Source organism: Pelophylax lessonae (genome assembly GCF_965119305.1).
Source record: "Pelophylax lessonae genome assembly, chromosome: 8".
In the NCBI taxonomy this organism is placed as follows: domain Eukaryota; kingdom Metazoa; phylum Chordata; class Amphibia; order Anura; family Ranidae; genus Pelophylax; species Pelophylax lessonae.
Genome location: NC_138775.1, coordinates 247,910,786 through 247,919,472, shown reverse-complemented (window position 1 = coordinate 247,919,472; position 8,687 = coordinate 247,910,786). Strand labels below are relative to the sequence as shown.

Sequence of the window (8,687 nt, the reverse complement as noted above, 5' to 3'; positions counted from 1 at the left end):
GATTTCTTTTTTCATTCTCCCAGGCAAAAAGTTAAAGCGGAGTTCCAGCCTTTTCTGTGTTTATTAAAAGTCAGCAGCTACAAAAAGTGTAGCTGCTGACTTTTAATAAACACACACTCACGTGTCCCCCGGTCCAGCGATGCGGCCGCCCGAAGCCTCGATCCTCTCCCTCTAGTCTCGGTGGCGCCAGCATCACTGCTGTGGGCACCCAGCTGTGACAGTTTGCGGCTTCACAGCCGGGTACGCACTGCGCATGCGTGAGTTGCGCTGTGCATCTTGATTGGCCGCCAATCTTCTGGGACCTCTGACGTGTCCCAGAAGATTGCAGGGAGGGAAGGGGAGAGAAGAACTTCCGCTCAGGGCACCGTGGCGCTCCGAGCGGAAGTGGGAGCGGGTACATGTCAAAACTAGGTACCCGCTCCCCCCCCAAAAAAAAATGACATGCCAAATGTGGCATGTCAGGGGGTTAGGACTACTTAAAGTGGAAGTTCCACTTTTGGGTGGAACTCCGCTTTAGGACAAGATTAGTTGGCCATGGGAAAAAGTTTTATCTTTTTTCTATGTTCCTTTTTTCATTATTCATCTCTTGAATGAATGCAGCCCTGATCAGAGGAAACTCTTTTGGTCTGGTCAAGAAGTGGTTAAGCAGTTGTTTAGTTCCAGAACTAGAAATAAAAGTAGGGATATTTTATTACATACGGCCTATTTAGCATGAAACTGCATGTGATATTAACTGCAAATGGTTCCAAAATTCCAAAGGAAAGATTTGTTTAAGTAAAACAAAATTAGGTCTTTATTTATGAAATTTTGACCTGTTTGGAACGTTTGCATTTATGTTCTCTGAAGGCTTAAATACAATGCACATGTGGGTGACACTATCCTGAATGGATACAATTTAAAATAATAAAAAAAACCTCCATCTTGTACCAAATAAGTTTATACAGAGTAGAAGTTCTCTAATTCACTAAAACATTTTTTTCAGTATTGAATAAATACACTTTTATAAAAGAAGAAAAAATATATCTCTTACTCAACCCCTCCTCCAATCTCTGCAAAGCTAATATTGCATACTGCCAATCAGTAGAAGTGCCACTTGGCATGTCTGGCTTAACCAAGTGTGGTCACAGTTTTACTCCCTTGAAATGTATCTAAAGCCCTATCTTTTTGTTTTTAGTTTTGGTTAATTTGGTTGGGTTTTTATGTGTCAGATTTTTATGTAGTGGCAGAACTATTGCCATAGCAGTCCAAGGCATTGCAATGGAACCCAGGCCAAGTGGGGGTCTGGCTGAGGGCTGGATGGGTCACCAAGCATAAGGAACAGTGGGCGCCTCTGTAGTTAAACTGACACAGACTGGGTAAACACAAAGCAGGCAGAGGAAGTTATCTACATTGTACGACTCAGACAGGTGACATCTAACGCAAAGCCTGTCAGAGGAACTTAGTAGTAGATGACTTCCTCTGCCCGCTCTGTGTTTACCAATGACAGCGTCAATCAGTGAGAGCTAACACTCCATGGGGTTGATTTACTAAAGGCAAAAAGACCGGACACTTTGCAAACTGCAGTTGCACTCAGCAAGACCAGTTGCTTCGGTGCTTGTGAATGACAGAGGCTCTGCTGACTTCCATCATCCAATCATGTGCAAGCAAAAATGTATTTTTTATTTTTCTTTAACCACTTTACCACCGGAGGATTTTGCTGTCTTCCGTCCAGGCCACTTTTTGCGATTCGGCGCTGTGCGACTTCAACTGACAATTGCGCGGTCGTGCGACGCTGTACCCAAACGAAATTTACGTCCTTTTTTTCCCACAAACAGAGTTTTCTTTTGGTGGTATTTGATCACCTGTGCGATTTTTACTTTTTGCGCTATAAACAAAAAAAGAGCGTTTATTTTGAAAAAATAACAATATTTTTAACATTTTTTTATATGAAATTCCCCCCAAAAAAGATGTAAAAACCAATTTTTTAAAAAATTTTTGGCCAATTTGTTTTCTGCTACCTATGTTTGGTAAAAAAAATCGCAATAAGCGTATTTTGATTGGTTTGCGCAAAAGTTATTGCGTTTACTAACATAGGGAAAGATTTCTGTCATTTTTGGTGGGTTTTTTTTTAACGCGTAATGGCGGCGATCTGCGATTTTTCTTGCGGGACTGCGACATTGCGGCGGACAGATCGGACCCTTGACTGACATTTTTGACACTTTTGGGGGTACCAGTGACATTACTGCAGTAATCAGTGCTATATATATGCACTGTTACTGTAAAAATGACACTGGCAGGGAAGGGGTTAATTTTATTGGAGAGGGAGGGGTTAATGTATGCCTGGTGCTTACTGACTTGTAGGGGGGGAGGTGACTGAGTGATTCATGGACAGATCGGATGTCCAGCTATGCTGAACAGTCCGATCTGTCACTCCCTGTCACTATGGAGATCCGCCCGCTGTGTTTACACACAGCGGGCGGATCTCCAGACTCGATCCCCGACGATCGGGTAAGAGCAGCAGCGATCGCTGCTGCTCCTCCCCTGGCCCGACTCCCGCTGTGAATGAAAACAGCGGGAGCGAGCCTCCGGCGGCGCGCAAGCGCCGCCCAGAAGGGGGAGTGTCTGACGACGTAGTACTACGTCGTCAGACGATAACGAGCCACTTTGCCGCAGTAATATTACTGTGAGCGGTCTTAAAGTGGTTAATTTTCCCTGCTCATGATTGGGTATTCTTTGCAAAGTAAAGCTTTACCTCATTTACTAAGCTCTGGAGCAACTGCATTTGCCGAGTGCGACTGCACTTTGCAAAGTGCACTGTCTATTTGCCTTTAGTAAATTAACCCCAATGTGTGGGTGTAGGTGAAGGGGACAGGGAGTTCACCCCCTAGAGGGCAGGTTAGAAACTGCAAGCCATCCAAGTAGTTTCTCCCTCTTCGGTTCCTGGGCAGTTAACCTCTTTACACCTAGAACCAATGGACACCAGTGTTCCACTCTCATCTTCTCAAAATGATTACCCATTGTAGGATGGGGGTGTAGAACATGCCACATACATCACCAGTCTCCAGTGTTGCCAACCGTCAGTATTTTTGCTGGCAGCCAGTTAAAAATGGGCACTTTTCTCCTGCCAGTAAATACCAGTGACTGCAAAAGATTGCCAGTTAAAAATATGGCTCTGATGCCTGGCTTGAAACTGTGCATGCGCAGTTCCCGTCTGGAGCCAGCCGAGACCATTCAGGTGCCTGCTACAGTGTGTTCGGGTGACATCGGCGGGGGGGGGGCAGGTCTGGTGCAGGTGGTGCATGAGTGTGTCGTGTGATATTAGGGTACAAGGGAGATGAGCGGAGCTGCTGGAGCCTTGTGCGTGTTAGACATGTGCAGAACAAAAACATTTTTTTGTTTTGTTTAAATTCCTTATTTACATAAATTAATTTAATCCGTTTTTGGAATTTGTTTAGTGTATTCAAATCGATTTGAATCTTTCAAATTGACTTCCATTCTAATTGCATTCAAATCAAATTCCATTTGAAATTTGGAAGATGATTATATTCTTTCTATTCAATTCTATTCTGTTGCTTTTCTATTCTATTCTTTTATTTTCTATTCTATTATTTTATTTTCTATTCAATACAAATTCTAATTTATTGCACTCCAAATTTGAATTCCGGAAAACAGTTATATTGTTATATTCATTCTATTTTATTATTTTCTATTCTATTCTATTATTTTATTTTCTATTCTTTTTTATTAAGAGAAATAAGAAGCAACGCTAAATATTAATAGTGCAATCATGAATAATCATATGGTAAATATTGTGGCATGAAAACAACTAAAAATGCAGTGAATAAATTTATGAGCAAAATATATCATTGAAAAAAATCAATTATATTAAAGTGATATAATGAAATAGGTACAAAATCCCTACCTGCTATCCTTGTCCAGTAAAAGCACCCTTATTGGCTAGGATGATAATAAAAGTTGGTAGTTTGGCCTCGGAAGGTGAAACATAGTCCAAATGAGGCTTGGTTCACATTGTTGCGGCCATGGGTTCGTGCCTAGGATCCCGTGCGTTCCGTTCACTGTTTCAGGTGCGAATCAGGTCCGAATTTCACCTGTATTTGGACCTGAAACTGAGCCAAAGATACACAGGACCCTTTGGCAGTGCACTCCGTGTCCCCCCCGGAGGTGTGTGAGCAGACTCCATTGAGAGCCGATCACAGTCTCCGGTCATAGGAATTGGATATGGGGAAACCAGCATCCAATTTAACATCAGTGTGAACCCGGCCTTAGACAAGTTGAGCTCCTGCTATGAAAATAAGATCAAGATCAGAAGGGAGCACAGAAGAGGCTTCACAAAGAAAATGGCAGATATCTTGGCATAGCTGCTCTAAGGCATGACTTTAAAGCAGAGGTGGGGAACCTACGGTTTGGGGGCCGTATGCGGCCCCCAAAATTATCTGGTCCGGCCCCCCATGCAGCTGAGTCTGTGTCTCTCAGCTGATCTGTCAGAATGGAGCCGATGCTTCCTGTATAGTTCCTGCTCCGTTATGACAGTCTGAGTGAGTCACAGATGGAGTGATATCAAATGCACTCTGCCTGTGACCAATACAGGAAACATCACCTCTTCCAGCCAGAGTCAGCAGTACCAGCCAGAACCAGCAGTACCAGCCAGAGCCAGCAGTACTCACAGCAGTACCAGCCAGAACCAGCAGTACACACAGCAGTACCAGCCCGAACCAGCAGTACCCACAGCAGAACCAGCAGTACTAGCCAGAGCCAGCAGTACCCACAGCAGTACCAGTCAGAGTCAGCAGTACCTACAACAGTACCAGCCAGCAGTACCTACAACAGTACCAGCCAGCAGTACCTACAGCACAGTACTAGCCAGAGCCAGCAGTACCCACAACAATACCAGCCAGCAGTACCAGCCTGAGCCAGCAGTACCCACAGCAGTACCTGCCTGAGCCAGTAGTACCAGCCAGCAGTACCCACAGCACAGTGCCAGCCATCAGTACCAGCCTGAGCCAGCAGTACCCACAGCAGTACCAGCCAGCAGTACCTACAGCACAGTACCAGCCTAAGTCAGCAGGACCAGCCTGAGCCAGCAGTACCCACAGCAGTAGCAGTACCAGCCAGCAGTACCCACAGTAGTACCAGCCAGCAGTACAAGCCTGAGCCAGCAGTACTCACAGCAGTACCAGCCAGCTGTACCCACCAGCAGTACCAGCCAGCTATACCCACCAGCAGTACCCGCCAGCAGTTCTTTTCAAAACGTACCACCACAAAAATGTCGACTGCACTCCAGACTGACCAACGCAAACCTGGAAAACCTGTTGCGAGTAGCAACATCATCAATACCATCTAACATCACACACCTCACCAAAGAGAAGCAGTTGCAGTCATCACATTAGGGGTGAGTTAATTAAATATTTGACCAAATATAACAGGCTATTTTTTAAGGTGATAATTTTGTACGGCCCCAGAATGATTTTATAAATACCCAAATGGCCCTTGGCAGAAAAAAGGTTCCCCACCCCTGCTTTAAAGTATAAAACGGATGACTGGTTTAAATAAAAGCCAACGTCCAGGCAGATAATAATACCAATGAATGCAAGTATATACAGTATGTTCAAAGCAAATAGGCATAAATACCTGATTTTAGGTTGGAATCAGTATCTTGCAATCACTTGTACAGCAGAGCTCAGACCAGATAACAGGTGAAGCAGCACAAGAAGCCAATCAGTGGCACTGAAATGCTCTTGTGCTACAAGTTGACAGAAGTCGAGAGCAAAGGGACATGGTGATAAGTTCATCAATCTGCTGCTTTCCTGTCACTGTCCCTGTAACAGATTGGGACAAGGACAACACTCAGCTGTATAACCTAACTGCAGCAAGGAAAATATCAGTTTTCCACATTGGCAGGTCTTTATAGATCTTAGGACTGGATGGGTAGAAATACAAACCTATTGGCAGGTAAACAGTTCCTATATATATTTCATATTTATATTTTAATATAAAAATATAAATTTATATATTTATATATATTTCATCTCTGTAATAAGCCTGAAATCCAGCTTTAACCACTTAAGGACCGGAAGGTTTTACACCCTTATTGACCAGGACATTTTTTTGCGTTACGGCACTGCAATACTTTAACGGACAAATGCGCGGTCGTGCGACACTGTACCTAAATAAAATCGATGTCCTTTTTCCCTTTTTACCACCAAAAGAAAGTTCAGATAGAACTTTCTTTTGGTGGTATTTGATCACCTGTGCGATTTTAATTTTTTACGCTATAAACAAAAAAAAAAGCGACAATTCTGAAACAAAAAAACAAAAAGTTTTACTTTCTGCTATAAAACATTCTCAATAAAAAAACTTTAAAGAATCTATTTTTTTCATTAATTTAAGCCAATACGTATTCTGCTATATATTTTTGGTAACAAAAATCCGAAGTGTATATTGATTGGTTTGCGCAAAAGGGAAAGATTTATGTATTTTTTTTTCTATGTAAAGATGGTACAGCGCCACTAAATAGATAGCAACGAAACTCCTCTCCTATCGACCACAGACACTCCGGGTAACCATAGACTATGGATCCGGCGAACCTCACTGGACCCCAGGTGCACACAGGGGATGACCTCCAATAAGACAAATAGGGGCGCACATAGTGAAGTACATTCAAGTCTTTTATTGAAATAAAAGGTAAAAAACTCACAATTTAGCTGCTTGACACAGGCATAATAAAATCATTGGCCGCGGCTCGAAATAGTCTATGGTTACCCGGAGTGTCTGTGGTCGATAGGAGAGGAGTTTCGTTGCAGTTTTGTCCCTGGCGGTGGATATCGCATGCCTGTTTGACCTTCCGTAACAGGGGGTCCAACTGTCCGGTAAGGTTACATCCTTATTGTTTATGTGATCTCTGCCTGAAACTCTACTTGCAATATTGATGTGGGATTCACAGTCATATTCCCAACATCTGAAATCTCCCTCCTATGGACTTATGGACTTTTGTTCACCTTCATATTAGTTAGCTATCTATTTAGTGGCGCTGTACCATCTTTACATATTTCTTGGGTTTGATATACTTTGTACTAGCAGCCTTTAGTTTCATCTTTTTTGTGCGCAGCTTTCTTCCCCTTTATTTTTTTTTTCTAGTAATGGCGCCGATCAGCGATTTTTAGCGGGACTGCAACATTGCGGCGGACAAATTGGATGCCTAACTGACAATTTTGACACTTTTGAGGGGACCAGTGAAATTACTACAGTAATCAGTGCTAAACATATGCACTGTTACTGTACTAATTGACACTGGTAGGGAAGGGGTTAACACCAGGGGCGATTAAAGGGTTAAAATTGTGCCTAGGGGGGCTTTCTAATTGTGTGGGGGATTTACTCACTGAAGGAACACAGGATCCCTGTGCTCATCACTGACAGAACAGCGGTCTGCTTTGTTTACATCTGCAGACCGCCGTTCTGTCTCCATGGGGAGTGATCGCGGGTGCCCGGTGGACATTGCGTCCGCTGGACCCACTGATTGGCTCCCCTCTAGCCAACCAGTGCATGCGCGCCACCCCCCACTATCTTTTACATGAAGCGACAAACAGGTACGCCGAGCCGGTGCTACCACTAGGCAAACTAGGCGGCAGCCTGGGGCGCACTGCCACCTAGGGCGCAGCCATGGTCGGTGCCACATTCCTCTCCTGTCACCTCCTCATCTCCAGTGGATATCACCTCTGGAGAGGGGGGCATTTTGTATATGAAGAGGTGTGCATGGTTAAAGGGGGCAGTGTGTATATGAAGTGGGTGTAGGGTTATAGGGGGGCGGTGTGTGCAAGAAAGGGGGGGACAGTGTGTACAGGAAGGGGAGAGTGGGGTTAAAAGGGGGGGGCGGGGGCATTATGACAGGAGGGGGGCAATGTGTACAGTTTTTTTTTTTGGCAGGGGGGGGGTGCAAGTAGCTGGTCATGCCTAGGATGCAAAATAGTCTATCACCAGCCCTGCAGGTACGTTTTGTTTCACGTAACAGAGCCAACCTGCCGCAGTAAAACTATGACGACTGGTCGGCAAGCGGTTAACGCGGAACTTCTCTCTCTCAATCAGCATTGACTATGTTTAATCTTTATACTCCTAGCCTAAGTAAATGGATAAGAAGGCATATTATACATACTTTTTTTTAAACTTTTTTTTTGAGTCCTTTAGTTTACTTCCTGGTTCTGACCTAGGCCAAAATGATGTCATACATCCCAGGAGGCTTCATGGTCATTTTTTTCTTACATCTGGAGGAGAGACTTTCTCAGCTAAGCACACCCTCCTGCTTGCATGCCTGAGCTAAGGGAAGATGGATTCCAGGATCACCTGCCCCTACTAAAGATGGCCATAGCTAGAAATGCTAGGGGGTTGTTTTTCTAAGTGATTTTTCAACAAAATAAAACATGGAGACATTTATGGATGAGTGAGTTTGCCTTGAATATAAAAAATGAATAAAATAGTGTTTTTATTTGTGGTGCTAAGATACAGTTGAGTTCCGCTTTAGTGACATGTCTGTGTTCTGTAGGATTATGGACAGGAAATCGGCTATAAGTAGGAAAAAAAAAAATCTTCATTTTTATTATATTCCATTCTAACGTACTTCTGAACTCTTTACCTTGAATGTCATTAAAATCTCTGACGTACACCGGCTCGTAATGTGCTCAGTGTCCGTTGAACCT

General features: G+C 43.7%; 1 long non-coding RNA gene across 1 annotated transcript in view; it reads right to left on the bottom strand.

Moving 5' to 3' along the window:
• Positions 1 to 565: 565 nt before the first annotated feature.
• The window catches only part of LOC309562005, a 28,854-nt gene continuing 20,732 nt past the window's right edge, over positions 566 to 8,687 (bottom strand). Inside the window, exon 3 of the long non-coding RNA XR_014225613.1 lies at positions 566 to 665. This is a non-coding gene — a long non-coding RNA (uncharacterized lncRNA). The remainder of the gene's footprint in view (positions 666 to 8,687) is intronic.